Raw genomic sequence first — 15,221 nt, 5'->3', positions numbered from 1 at the left:
CTGGGACATACCTAGTTTTAGCACTGCAGGGCTCATGTCCTGCGAAAGCCCCTTAAGGCAACCCAGAATGCCTGGTTACCCTCTATGGACTACACTGTTAAGAACAGCAGTGTTTAAACAAGATCAAAACTTGACTGTTAAGATCAGGACATAGACTAACTAGTCTATGCCTTCAAAATCACAACACTACTAACACCTGGGGACATACAGATTCATTGTTAGTTTTATACAGTGCTTAATAATAACATGCTAATTTCAGATCAGTGGAATCTTCAAAGTAGCATATAACTAAGTATGTCCAAAGTACAGATTAGATGTATTACATTAGGAAAAGTCAAAATTAAGCAATATTTACATTTGTTTTGTGGTTTGGGACCCTGGAATTGAACCAATGTAACTTTAAAAATGGCCCTTATAATAAACTTATTTTTTAAAGAAAAGTAGTGAATAAAATTCTATTAAGTATTCACAAAATAAAATCAGAATTCTTCCTATCAGAGTTATTAATTACCTTGGGCAACAACAACAGAAAAGTGTTTAACTTCCTGAGAATTAGGTCAGTTTTCAAAAAGCTTTACTGAGTAAAGTATATTAACTTTGCTTTATGACATTCAAGTGCCAAACCACATGTTTTCCCTCCATCACCTTTAGTTCCTTTTAAATGAAATTGTGTATGAGTAAGTCTTTAGTCAAATGATGCAGTCATCTGTTCCCATCTTTTTTTTTTTTCCTTTTTAAAAAATGTTTCCTTTTCCTTAAATGTGATGCATATAACAACTAAGTGACTGGTATGATCTTTTAACAATCCCTAAGGTTCTTTTTTTTAAAACATGAATGACAAAATCATATTGTTTAGATTTAAATGTTATAAGAAATCGCCATCGTAACCAGTGGTTTTCCCTTATGTGAGATATTTTACATTATTGAATTGGCAAGGCATTCATTTCAAGCTCAAGACATTTTTCTTGCCATCTTTCTCACTAAATTAAATGTGTGCCTACAGTTGCTAGGTTACTAGTGTAAGCCTTACCTTGGCATACTAAATTTGTTTAAATAAATCATTTTCTGAAAAGGTGTTTGCCGAAACTTTAAAATATATTTCCAAAAGCAATAATTCCCTAAAAGAAAAAAATGTGGTGTCCTTCTCCAATTTTCTTTTAGGTTTTTTCCTTCACTTTTCAATTACCTACAAGTTCACTATGAAGGATATTTATATACTTGTTTAATGTCTTACAATGTCAATGCAATATTTCAGAAGATACACAGAACTTCAGTCAACAGCTTCTCTATTTCAAAAAAGGGTGGGGGCAAAATATTTTACATTGAAATACCCCAAGTCAATATTTCAAACTTTAAAACTTTGATAAAGGTCATTTGTAATTACCTGAAAGAAGAATAATAATATAATGCTAATCAAGTAAAAAAAAAGTATCAAAGAAACAAGTGAAAGAGGAGCTTCATGGTATGTTTCAAACACGTTTTAAAAGAGACAAAGGCCTGAATGCCATTTTGTAATCATGCACCAAAGTCTGGCAAGATATTAGCATCTACAGCAGAAACATGATTCAAACAGTAATATCCCTGCCACCAACTGTCCAACTTCTAACTCACTCTCCACAAAGTCAGTTAACCTGAGGGCAGGGAAGCCATTTCTCTGCCTAAAACCTTCTTTGGATATCTGTTGCCTAGATGAGAGCTGAATTCTCAATATGGTTTATGATGCTCATTCAGTCCCCCAAACACCTCATCTTTTGCTAATTCATTCCTTCAGCAAGTAGGCCAGGATGCCTATCAGCACCTGCTCACAGGGAAGCTCAGTCACACATTCTGCATCAGCTACAGTGACCTCCTTACAATATCCTTATCCCATAAGGCTTCGGACACACTCTCCCTTCTTCCTGTGAAGATGGGCCGCAGTACAGGTGAGAGCTTTATACAAGAGAACGATCCAGGAAAATTTAAAATGTTCACTGTGTCAATTTTGCCCACCCATAAATAAAACCAAAACAATCTCATTAAATCCTAACTGGGGTAAATACATCTACTCAATTTGGATTTCTACTTTTTTTTTTTACTAGGAGAATTCTTATGAGAAAATTACCACTACTTTTGTGTGTGTGTCATTTTTTTAAGTACAATAAAAATGACACATGATAAAAAACAAAGATCTTGGGTGTTCCATACAATGAGTGTTCACAATTGCAAATAGCTATGCAACCAACACTCAGAACAAAACATGTATAGGACAAAGCTGTCAGAATCAAAAGTTCTCTCATGTTCCTTTCGAGTCAATTTCTCTTTCCAATTCCCAGGCAACTACTTTCTAATTCTAATTCTACCATCATAGTTGTTTTGTAAGTGAGAAGAGCAGAGATAGTGAGGCAGACTCCCACATGCACCTGACCATGATCCACTTGGCAACCCCTGTCTGGGGCTGAAACTCAAATCAACCAAGCTATCCTCAGCTCCCAGGGTCACACTCAAACTAGTCGAGCCACTGGCTGAGAGAGGAGAAGAGAAAGAGAGAAGGGGGAGTGGAAGGGAGGGAGAAGCAGATGCTTGTTTCTCCTGTGTGTCCTGACCAGGGATCAAACCCAGGACGTCCACACACTGTGCCAACACTCTATCTACTGAGCAAATCAGCCAGGGCCCTTTTATTATTTTTTTAAAACTATTCTCTGACTTCATGTAAATAGAAACATAGTGTATTAGTGTATGCAGATTTTTAAATCTGGCTTCTTCCACTCAGCATAATGTTGTTCAGATTCACTCATAGTGTTGCATAGATCCTTATTATTACTACTGAGTAATATTCTATTGTAGGAATATCCCATACCTTTCAAGTATTTGTTAACACTTTGTGTATCTTCCTTTGTGACCTGTCTGTTCAATTCTTTTATCCATTTTAAAAAATTAGATTGTTCACCTTTCCATTGCTCATTTGTAGCATTTCTTTAAATAATTGATACACAAATTGTTTTTCAGATACATGTGTTATGAATAATTTTTCCCAATCTGTGGTTTGTCTGCTCATTCTTTTAATGGCGTGGTGAACAGAATTTTTAATTTTGATGAAGTTAATTTATCAATGGTTTTTATGGTTACTGCTTTTTGTGTCCTATTCAAGAAATCTTTGTCTACTCCAAAAGTTTCTATTAGAAGCTTTTTGGCTCTAAGATTACATGTAGGTCTAACCTCAGATTAATACCTTGCATGGAGTAACATAGGAGTGGAGGGTTCTTGGATGATTACAGGGGGTCCTTGGGTTATGACAGGTTACGATAGTCTCAACATTTAATGTTTCGAGTTTAAGACGCTCACTCTCATAAAAACTTTAAAAAACTGACACGTGAGTGTTTCAGCTTATGCTATTAGTGTCATACTTACAGACTACATAGACTCCCTGGTTGCACGCAGGGAGAAGAATACACAGTAATGTGGCTTATGAGTGAGGTAGAGAGAGACCCCAGAACCCAGAGATTTACTACCAAGGGTTTGGCAGGTTTTTCTATGACGGAGGATAGGCTGGAAATTTTTAGGCTGAGGACCCCAGAGACGACAGACTCAGTAAGGTCTACAGAGCTGTTATGGATGCCTTGCAATGCTATAGGTAGATTTTGGAAGAGAAGAAGTCATCAGCCTTCCAGACTAGCCTGGAATAATTCTTTAATAAGGTAGAGAGGCCTGCAACAGATCTTGTATTCTCTACATCATCTGCTTCTTGAGATGAAACACCTGTAGTACAGGTAGAATCATCTCCAGCGTCTCCTGCATGTTCCTTAGGCAATCCTGATTCACCTGACCCAGTATCTCCAGCACCTTCTGCAGGTTCTCCGGCCTCTCCAGCTTCCTCCTTCCAATAGGTCACTCTCTCCTACCTTGCAATGCCCCTTCCAGTGTACAAGCCAACCACAGGAATAAAGGTAAGGAATTTTTGTCATTTTTTTCTGTTATTATAATACATTGTACCATACAGTATATTTATGTCCTTTTCCTTTTTCTGTAGCTTAGTTGTGTTTTTATGTTCTAGATTATGATTTTATAACTCTGTTAAAATAGGTAAGTGACTTAGGCTAGGGAGTGTTTCAACTTACACCAAACTTCGGGTTACATCACAGTCGTAGGAACGGAACTGTGTAATAACCCAAGGACCCTCTGTATTTGAATTACATTACTTTTTTGGTAGAGATAAGGATTTAGCCCTGTGTGGATAAAGTAGGGGCATAAAGCACTCTGTCTCTCCTCCCTGGAAAGAGACTAAGCAGCCTCCTCTACCAGGGTCAAATTCTGGGGCCAAGGGAGAGGACCTTGGTTTTTATGCATTCCAAAAGAGTTCATTTTATGCATCCCAAAAGAAGTAGTCAACCTTCCAGACTAGCCTGGAATAACTCTGCATGGTTTCCAACTCTTGTGTATGCCCACAGACTACATAAACTACTTGAAGTATTCTATGAAGTTTTTGTTAACAATTGCAGTACTATCATTTACAATAGCCCATTATTTGTTCTATGTGCCAACAATCCTTTTCAGAATAGGAACATCCTACTCCTGTAATGAGGGTTGTCTCATCAGAGGTCACATCTTGTCAAAGGGAAAAGGTTCAACACAGAACTGGTCTTGGTTGACTCATCAGTCATCATAACACTGTAGCTACCAGCTTAAATGTTCACAATCTGTCCCTGCACAGAACCATCTTCTGAGACTTCCCAAACCACATTAAAATGAAATGGAAGCTTTAGCAAGAAGTTCCTAGTAAGTGGCTACCTTTCTTGATTCTGCAACTTAACATCCAGGCCCACACCTGAGCAATTCCTATTACCTTTTCCTCATGGTCACTAGATGACTGCTGCAGCTCCAGCCATCATATTTACTTTGGGTTCTGTGGTTCATGATTTCAGACAGGGCACAAGAGAAATGGCTTCTCTTCACTTCACAATGTCTGGGAACTAGCTAGGACAGTGGTCGGCAAACTGGCTCGCGAGCCACATGCAGCTCTTTGGCCCCTTGAGTGCGGCTCTTTGGCCAGCTTAGGAGTACCCTAATTAAGTTAATAACAATGTACCTACCTATATAGTTTAAGTTTAAAAAATTTGGCTCTCAAAACAAATTTCAATTGTTGTACTGTTGACATTTGGCTCTGTTGACTAATGAGTTTGTCGACCACTGAGCAAGGAAGAGTTAAAGGGCTCAAAGAAACCATATGGTGGAATTCTAGAATTATCTGAAGGATCTTCACTCACACAGCTAGCACCTAGACTGTTATATCTCAAAGATTTATCTCTCTGTGTAGCTTGGGCTTCTTGCAGTATGGTGGCTAGGGTCAAAGAGAGACACCTGAAGGGAGGGAGCACCCAAGAGGATTCACCTAGATGGGGGTACTAGAGCGTCAGGCAAGGCACATGACAAAGTGTACTGATACTTTGTAGCTAGAAAGAAAGAGGCAGGTTTTTTTTCTTTCTCTTTTCATGTTAAAATTGGATATTTGACTGTTACTTGGGAAGTTACTTGTCACTCATGTGGAAAGGGGTGAGAGGTATCCTTGAGTTCAAAAACTAGCCCAACACTGGAGCTCTTTGACCTTGAAGTAGTCATCTAATATCACTAAACTTCAATTTCCCCCTCTGTATAATAATAATAATAATAATAATAATACAGTAATAAAGTATTAGTATACTATATACTAACATAATATATACTACCATAATAATACAATGGAATAATATGACCTTGTTCTATCAATGTGAGTGTTAAAATAACTTATCTATCATGATGTCTCTTAAGATAATAAATAACTTTCATAATTCAGTTCCCTGCTTTGATCTGTGTGGTAAAATTCTATTGTTATCACAATCCATTTGAAAGACATATATACCTAAAACTCTTCTTCCTCCCATGTCCCTCACATTTCCATTATAGCACTTTAATACAATGTTATGATTATATATTCATTCATTCAACAAATATTTTGTTGAGTGCCTATCATGTGTCAAGGACTATGCTTAGACATAGATATACATTGTTTAATAAAGACAGTACAAATCCTGACAATCACAAAGCTTACCCTCTGGTGTTAAACCTGTCTTTATCTGCAGCTACACAATGATGTGATTGCAAGTCACCACTGCATCTCAGCACACTCTCTGGCAATTAGTAGCGTCGCACAGATGTTTTGATTTGATTTTCAACAACAGATTAAGCCTTGTTCACAGCTAGTTCATTGTTAGGCAATCAAGCACAATCACATTAAAATAAATTAATGCAATTTTAACAGGTTATGTTTCCATTTAGTCCAGAGAGACTAGACTAGGAAGCAAAAAAAAAAAAAAAAAAAAAGGTCCAGGAAATCTCATTCACTCATATTCTCAGTTCAACCAATCCTGTTTCGTGTATTTCCTCTTACTAGGTCAATTATTCCTCAAAATTCTGGCAATAGAAAAAAATGACACTGGTCATTCTAGTGTCCTTTGAAGTCCTTCAAGTGTGACCTATGGTTTATCTACACAAACCTAATGGGCTACAGACTGGGTATCAGAGGGAGACAGAGCCATATATTTATGAAATTGAAACACACAGGTAAGGAATCACCCTAATGAATAGTCCTTTTATGTGTCACCACATCCTGCAGGAAACTTACAAAGCAGCTTAGACGTGGGCTAGAGCAGCAGCAGGCAAGCGGACACACTATACAGCTGCTGTTGTGTGTCTGAGGTAAAATGGGTCCAGAGCTGACTCCCTTCTGAGGAGAAAACACAAGCACATAAATGCACAGACAGTTTCTTCTCCTGTTCCGAGAAAAACAAGGAAAGAATTCCCTGCCGCCCTCACCAAATTCTAAATGGGGAAGTAAGAGAGGTACGCAAATCTGTGTGTGACGCATGGTAAAAATTCGTTCCTCTCATGTCTTTCCAAGGTCATAAAAAATAAGTTGGTAGCTGTCATCATGGTCTTATCCTGGACATTTAAGGATAAACATTAAACACCTCGGGGCATTTTATTCCAATTTAAATCTAAACCCAGGTTTACAATTACCGTCTGTGTTAAAAGTAATGTTTTTACATGTGAATTTTTCTAACTTTTTAAATCCAGAGATTTATGTGTGCGGGCATTTGTATTTGGATGTGTGAGTTTTCTTTCCTTCATTTATTTATTTTTTTTGTTTTGTGTGAAGCTATGAACACATTTTAAGGAATAAGTGGTCAGTTAACCAAGTTTCACACATGAAAATATCATACCTAAATGCTGCATATAGTCAGAGGAAAACAACATAGTTTATTTCCTTCATTTTGCAAGTTTGGATGCACAGTGAAGGAAGTAAAGGATAAGATCAGATCAAAATACTAGACAATTCATAATAGCCAAGAAAAAAATGGGAAAAAGCCAATATGCCTCCATTGAGGAACAGCTAAATTAAAGGTGGTAGAGCCATACAGTGGAATACTATTCTGCAATGAAAAGGAAGAACTACTATTTGCCACAACAGGGATGAACCTTGAAAAGATGCCAAATAACAGAAGCTAATTATACAAAACACACATTATATAAATCCATTTATACAAAATGCCTAGAAGAAGCAAATCTACAGAGACAAAAAATAGATTAGTGGTTGCCTAGAACTGAGGGGAAAGGGAAAGGAATGAAAGGAAATGGAGAATGACTACTAATGCACACAAGTCTTCTTTTTGTCATGATGAGAATGTTCTAATATTAACTGTGGTGATGGCTGCATAATTTTATAAATATACTAGAAGCCAATGAATCTTAAATAGGTGAATTGTATGGTATGTAAATTATATTTCGATCAAGCTGTTGAAAATAGATAACACTTGGTAGCAGTGAATGACAATGGCGTCTGCTGTGTATAAAAGGACAGCATGATATAAAAGTCTGTCCATACTTACAGCATATAAGGAGAGAGAAAGAGGGAGGCAGGTCTGGAAGGGAGAACTCTTGTCCTGAGTCTAATGCACACACTAAACATACCTCAGCCAATTAGTGCAGCCACCAAATGATTTAATAATCTGTGGCAAAGTTTATTGGGGGTCATCCCCCAAAATCAACTGGATGAGTAGGATAATGAACAAAGTCAGGGCTCTTCCAGGAAGACCAGGGAGCAACCATCACCAAAAGAAAGGTGATTAGAGTGGTACATAATCCAAACACCATCTCACATGCAGAACAATTAAACTAAGGCTATTTAACCTAAGAAGGAGAAGGCTATGATAAAATCTTCAAATACGTGAAGGATTGGGTGAAACAAAAGCTCCCTGATTAAGTTAATTTGGGGCCTTACCAACTGTAGTTTTTCAACAATATGTACAGGGCACTCATGAAAGGGCAATAATGAGAATATTCACATAAAGACTGACTCACCATCTAGGCTATCTGAGCAGATAGTCCTTGGATAGAAGGTTGAACTAGCCAACCTGAGATTTCTTGAAGCTCTTCTCTAGTTTGGCTAACTTTAGCATGTAGGAAACTTTCTCATAACTTCCCCCCTCATCTACATTAACAAACCTGCCAATTCAATTAAAAACCTAAAACTGATATTTTTAAATGGAAAGAAAGAATAAAAACAAAATGATTTTCCATGGGTCAAACACCTTTTTCTTGATTCAGACAATACAGCAAAGAAAATAAAGAATTTCGGTGGGGACTAAAGCAATTCTAAACATCAGAGCCATGGTTCTTTTCATTTGTCTCATACACTTCACTCACAAGTCCATTCCTCCACTGGCAACTCTTCCTGGAACTGGTCTAAGTCGAAGAACAGATTGCAGATCACATGAGGACTCTAGCTTCAGCCAGAATTCACTAAATAAATACCAACATAAACAGGCAAAGGGAGCAATGAAAGAAGGTACCATCAAGACTGTGGGAGGAGCCCATTACTTCCAATCCATCCCTCTTCTCTCCAAGTCCTACCTTCCGATTTCCATTATGACCTGTGTTCATGCAGTTAATGTTGATGGTTATTTAGACAAATAATATGATCTCAACCCAAATTTATTACTTTAAGAATAGAACTTCAGTCAATTGTCAGCAAAGGTTTAAAAGTTTATATTCAATTACTGCAGAATTTGTGTCAGGTCCATTCCTCTGACACTACCTCTGAAAATAAATTTAACAAAATGTCTATGTGAAGTCAACCTAAGTTTTTCCTGTGTTCAGAAAAAACTCAGATTTTGAGATATGTGACCAAAAGGACCTACACTGAGAAAGGTCTTGAATGGCTCCACCTCGTCTTCACCTTCATCATTTACACCTTTTTCATGTACACATTTTATGGAAGGTAAATCCATAAAGTGCATAGGTGGCTCTAAAAGACAAGATTTTTGATCCTAATGAAGCAAATGTCAACTAAAATTGGTATTCTCAACTCACGTAGCTCAAATCTTCTCTCTGTTGGCCTGGACATTTCATCAGTGTATTATTTGCTCAGCACATAAGCTACTTATAAAAAACTTCTCATCAAAGGCCTAAACTTATTTTTTAACCAAAATAATCAATATTTGAATATAAACCCAATGGGGACTGCTCCATCACACCTGGTCTTCTGCTTGTTCTGTATCCGTATCACCTTACAGGTATTGATCGACTTACGACCTATGCAACTTATGACCATTCAACTTTGTGAACACAATCACTAGCCACGACTGCTCCACATCTGGCAGCGCAAGCGTTGCCCAGCTGGGCATACGAGAGCGCAGACCAGCTTCCGGCAGCACTACTATCTCCGCATGCACCATTTCAACTGTTATCCCAGCTCAGTACAGCAATTTGTGTTTTGTATCTTGGATATTTTTCTTCAAACCCCTCCCAACATGTCTACCAAGAGGAAATTGTCTTTGCAAGTATTAAACCAGTTGTACTGGTAATGCAGTGTTTTACTTAAATCTGACGAATGTACAAATAAGAAACAAAATGGTGTAGAGATGATACAAATGGTATAAAATGAACAAAGAAAATTATGATATATAACAATAATGAAAAAAATTATGATAAAATGTGACATAAAGATTTTTATAACATCATTTCACAGTACTGTACATATAGCCTACTCAACTTACAACCAAATCGTGTTACGACTGGTCTGTCGGAACCAATCATGGTCGTAAGTCGAGCACTAACTGTATTACTCTCTCCCCTTAGAGGAAGCCAAAGAAGTGTACAGTTTGGGCCCCTTACTAGCACAGGCCACTTCGAAGGCCCAGGGTGGAGCCCTAGCAATGCTTCCATGATGCATTTTAAGTTTTCAAAAATGAGATATTTTAACCTCAACTTTTAAGACTCCTATCTCTTTCATGTCAACTTCCTCTCCATCACATCTGCTCTTGTATATGGGGGACCCTGGCGAACATTTTTGGAAGCTAGACAGATAGAAATTCAGTTGGGAGGATGTATATTCAGTCTGGGTTCAGTGGAATATATATCTCTGTGGTCACAGGAACTTTTTTGTGTCATTCATGTTTACTTGCTTTCCAGAGCTGATGACACAAAAATATTGGTGATGAACTGGTTTGTGAGTGTCATCAATTCAAGGATTATTGATTAGCCCATGTACATGAAAACTTAAAATCTCCTGAAACCACAGAGCTCATTTATAAAAAAAAAATTAATAGAAGTTTCCCACAACTTGGCAATAATCCTAAAAATTTACACAACATTATCAATAACAGGCTGTAACAAAGAACTTTTCTAAAATTGTCAGTACTAAAAATAAAATTCCAACCAACCATGATAAATAGGGAATTAATTGTCTTTCTAGTCTCTGTAGAAGATATTACAAAATTTGTAACATGAAGAAATAATCCAAGACTAAACAGCCATCACCACAATTATAAAAGTACATCATGTGCTTATATTACTAAATTATTTTTCCAAAATTTTGTGATATCTTTGGTATTTTTATCTCCTTCCTTTGTAATTTCTCATGTTTTCCTTCTCATTCTGAAAGGACCCCCACATTAATTAAGCTTCAGACCCCACAAAACCTAGAGCCAGCCGCTTTTTTTCGTTTGTTAAATGCTACCTTCCCTTGGCTTCTGGGAAATCATCCTCTCCTTGTTTTCCCCCCACCTTACTGATTGCTCCTTCTCTGTCTCATTTACTAGATCCTCTCTGTGCTTAAACCTTAACAGTAGGGAAGCAGGAGGCTCTGTTCTGGGCCTCCTTCTCCTTTCTGGTGGTTTTCTTCCCTTAGGTTATCCCATCCAATCCCACAACTCTAAAGAACATCTTGCAACTGTCGACGCCACCTGAATGGCCAGCCCCAGCCTCTCTGTGAGGCACCAGTCTTGGTTACCCACCTGCCTTCGCAACATCTCCATGGAAAAATCAAACAGGTATTTCAAACTCTCCAAGGCCAAACCAGAACTTCTGAGTTTCCCATCTAAACCCATTACAGCTCTAGTGATTCCCCATCTCAGGTCCATTGATATTTTTGCTCACATCTAAAATCTGAGAGTGATAACTGTTTCCTCTTACTCTTGCATCACGTATCACATTCATCAGCAAGTGCTGTCAGGTTACTCCCCACACATATTGCACATCAATTACGTCTTTCCATCTCCGTTAGTGCTACCATAGTCTGAGCCATCATCCTCTCTCACCTGGAAACTGAGTGCTTCCACCTTAGACTCTAGCCCTGGCATGGCCAACATATGGCCTGCGGGCCCGGCCCGCGTAATGAGTTTATGTGGCCCACGATTAAATTTTTAATATTCTCTGCTACTTTAAAATCTCAGCTATTCAGAAGTGGAAGCGTCTGATTATTGGAAATCGAGATATTTAAGAAGATAGTGATATACGGTAAAGAATTCCACGTGTGACTAATCTAGGGTTAACTTCCAATAATTGGTCGAATGGATTCGCAATACTTTATTTAAAAAAAAATTCCATTATAAAGATTTACAACTTTTGTACTCATCTGTACTCGATATGAACCATTTGACATTTAGCAGAGATGTGAAACCCACATTCTTTCTTTTTTCTTTTTTTTTGTATTTTTTTTTTCTGAAGCTGGAAACTGGGAGAGACAGTCAGACAGACTCCTGCATGCACCCGACCGGGATCCACCTGGCACGCACACCAGGGGGCGATGCTCTGCCCCTCTGGGGCGTCGCTCTGTCGTGACCAGAGCCACTCTAGCACCTGGGGCAGAGGCAGGGAGCCATCCCCAGCGCCCGGGCCATCTTTGCTCCAATGGAGCCTTGGCTGCGGGAGGGGAAGAGAGAGACAGAGAGGAAGGAGGGGGGGGGGGTGGAGAAGCAAATGGGCGCTTCTCCTATGTGCCCTGGCCGGGAATCGAACCCGGGTCCCTCGCACGCCAGGCCAACACTCTACCGCTGAGCCAACCAGCCAGGGCGAAACCCACATTCTTTTAGGCGGAGTTTGCCAGTGCGCACCCAAGGTTAAACAATTCGTTATTTTTGTGGTCAAGCGTGCTGAATCAAGTGGCATTGTAGCATAGACAACAGCTGCAGCTGATAACTGAAAACGTATCCAGAATGTTTGTAAAATGAAATAATTGTTTTATTTGCAATATAACCCCTTCAAGCTCATTCTATAAATTAAATATTGTTTCAATTGATTGGGATAGTTTGGATATTTATACGGTATGCAATTATATTTTTATTAAAATATATTTTTATTAAAATAATATTGTATATTAAATTTTTTCCATTCACATTTATTCATAAACAAATTACATAATAAAATTTTGTTTACTTAAACAAATCATATTTGTACTTAACATTTTTTAATTTTAACATTTCGTGTGGCTCATAGAAAAAGTGTTCTTTCTAATCTGGCCTGGGGGCAAAAACTTGGCCATGCCTGCTTTAGCCTCTCCCCCATTTTATTCTCTATACAGCAAGGTAATCTTATTTTAAAAAGTAAATTATACCATTCCATCCTTCTGCCTAAAAACCTCGATGGCCCCATTGTATCTACAGATAATCTCTTACTCTGGCTTATAAAGCCATACGAGGTCTGGCTTCTTCCCCTCTCTTAGACTTTGTCTTCTAATACCCCCCTCAGAGCTAACTGACCTCAGCAACTCCCTCTGCCTGATATGTTTTACTCCCCTGATCCTCCTATATTTTCCCCACATCAGGCACTTTCTTTTCTTTCAGCTCTTAACCTAAACAACACCTCTTCTTGACTCCCCTCAGATGCCTCAGTCACTTCTTGTCATATCGTCCTATTTTATTTCTCTGCATCTCACTGAAACCGCTGCTGGTGTGTATGATCTAGGAACCACATGACCCAGCTGTGGCACTATGGGAAAGCATGGAGGGCACCTCTGAAGTAGAAAAAGTCACCCGACTGTTTTTCAGGTAAGACTTGCTAATCATACCTGTGTAAGAGGCTTCAAAGCTACAAAAGCCTTCATTTAATCCACTATATGACTACTCCAAAATTAGTGCTCTTGAAATAATTGTTTTATAACCTGGTATTTTACTATGCCTGTGTAGAGATAGTAACAGGTTTGTCTTACAGAACTTTTCCCTAGGTATTCATTGGTGTCAATGCCACAAACACATAAACTCTGCCATGATTACACAATCTAGGCAAGTCTATGGTAAACTAAATTCTGTGGCAAATGAACTAAAATTGCAAAAGTGCAGACTCCATGAAGCTTCTTCAATCAGTGTTACTGGTCCATTCCAACTGGGTGCCTGGAGCCATCTCAACCATCTCTCCCACCTGCCTTACTAGAAAGGCCTTCATAGAAGGACCAGCAAGAGAAATGTGAGAAGGAGCAGACGGTTGAAGGAGGGAAAAAGGAAAGGGAGTGGGGATGGAGACAGGAGAAAGAGAAAAAGAAAAAGAAAGAGAGAGGAGAGCAAGAGGGCGGGAAGAAAGGAAAGAAGGAAGGAAGTAAGAAAAGGATGAGGGGAACAGGGAAAAGAGGGATAAAGAGAGAGGAAAGAGGGAGAGAGGAAGGAAGAGAAGGAGAGAGGGAAAGAGGGAGGAAGAGAGAGAGTGAGAAAGGGAGGAAGGGATGAAGCAGGGAGGGAGAGAGGAAAAAAGGGAGGGAAAAAGGAAGGGAGGGAGGCAGGGAGGGAGGAAGGAAGGGAGGAAGGAAGGAAGGAAGAAAGGAAGGAAGGGAGGAAAAGAAAAATGAAAGAAAGAAAAGAGAGAGAAAGAAAGACAGGCTGCATCAGATAAGATGTTCCAAAGGAAAGTAGCACTAACACACAATTTCCATTGTTTTCACTGTCGAGCCAGACTGCGAACAAGTGAAAGAATAGCATTACCATTCCATGAAATCATCTACAGACCTTTAGGAGTATCAAAGCCTAATTCTGGGCAGAGAAGTTGGCCAGGTATCTAAAGCTGGAGAGGATCAAGTCTGACCCAATCTGGCTGGATCTACTGATTCTTGAAGGTCAGCAGCAGTTAGCACAAAATGACTGCCTGGCTCGAGTGGATCTGAGCTACTCAGAACAAATGTCAGCAGAAAGAAAAAACAGCTGATAATGGGAAAGGAATGACACAGATTTCTCAATAATGCCTGAGGTCATTTCTGACTGGCAGATTCCAAAATGGTAGCAAACCATGAGTATACTAGATTGGCAAAAATGTATGAAACCTAACTTTTGAAAGATAGGTGTGGAAGTGCTAGTGGAAAAGCCAGCACTGTTCTAAAGTCAATATATTTATAAATATTAAGAAGAAAAAAAGGTTAGTGCTACTTTATGACGTAAATTGAACATTTTCAGACCCAGAAATTTGTAACCGCAGACACAGAAATAGCATGATACTAGAGGGGGGAAAAGTTGCTACACAAACTGACGGCAAATATTTTCCAAAATTTCAAATAAACTCAAACCAAAACTCATTATATTTCTGATAAGGTTTTTTTCATAACAAGTCATGTATGTTACAGGAAATATTGAATACAATCCGGCATGGCCCCAGTACATGCAGGCAACCTTTATAATCGGTACTTGCTGATTTCCGGTTGCTCTGCTTATGACAAAGTACCTTACAGCAAGGCTGAGGGGGCAAACCTGAGTGAGGTGAACTCATTAGTCATGGTCAAGTCACAATAGTTAAGTGAAATGCCAATGTCAGGAATTAAAGACAGAGGAAGACTCCCCCTCACCCCTTACCCCCCCCCCAAATTGCAAACCACTCTATCAACTGTAAGAAAGAAAAGAATTGGCCCTGGCCAGTTGGCTCAGTGGTAGAGCATCGGCTTGGCATGTAGGAGT

At 38.8% G+C, this 15,221-nt stretch overlaps 1 protein-coding gene across 2 annotated transcripts in view; it reads right to left on the bottom strand.

The window, feature by feature from the left end:
* ADAMTS3 (ADAM metallopeptidase with thrombospondin type 1 motif 3) overlaps positions 1-15,221 on the bottom strand; it is a 259,718-nt gene that overhangs the window by 156,618 nt on the left and 87,879 nt on the right. Inside the window, exon 1 of one of the 2 annotated variants that reach the window (XM_066280884.1) lies at positions 14,286-14,319. The exons of the other annotated variant lie outside the window; for it this stretch is intronic. The gene's annotated coding sequence lies outside the window, so the exon portion shown is untranslated. Of the gene's footprint in view, positions 1-14,285; positions 14,320-15,221 lie in introns of those variants that run through there. 2 annotated transcript variants of the gene reach the window in all.

This window comes from Saccopteryx bilineata, chromosome 5 (assembly GCF_036850765.1).
Source record: "Saccopteryx bilineata isolate mSacBil1 chromosome 5, mSacBil1_pri_phased_curated, whole genome shotgun sequence".
Lineage (NCBI taxonomy): Eukaryota > Metazoa > Chordata > Mammalia > Chiroptera > Emballonuridae > Saccopteryx > Saccopteryx bilineata.
The sequence above is the reverse complement of the archived record's forward strand: the minus strand, read 5'-3'. Positions and strand labels throughout refer to the sequence as shown.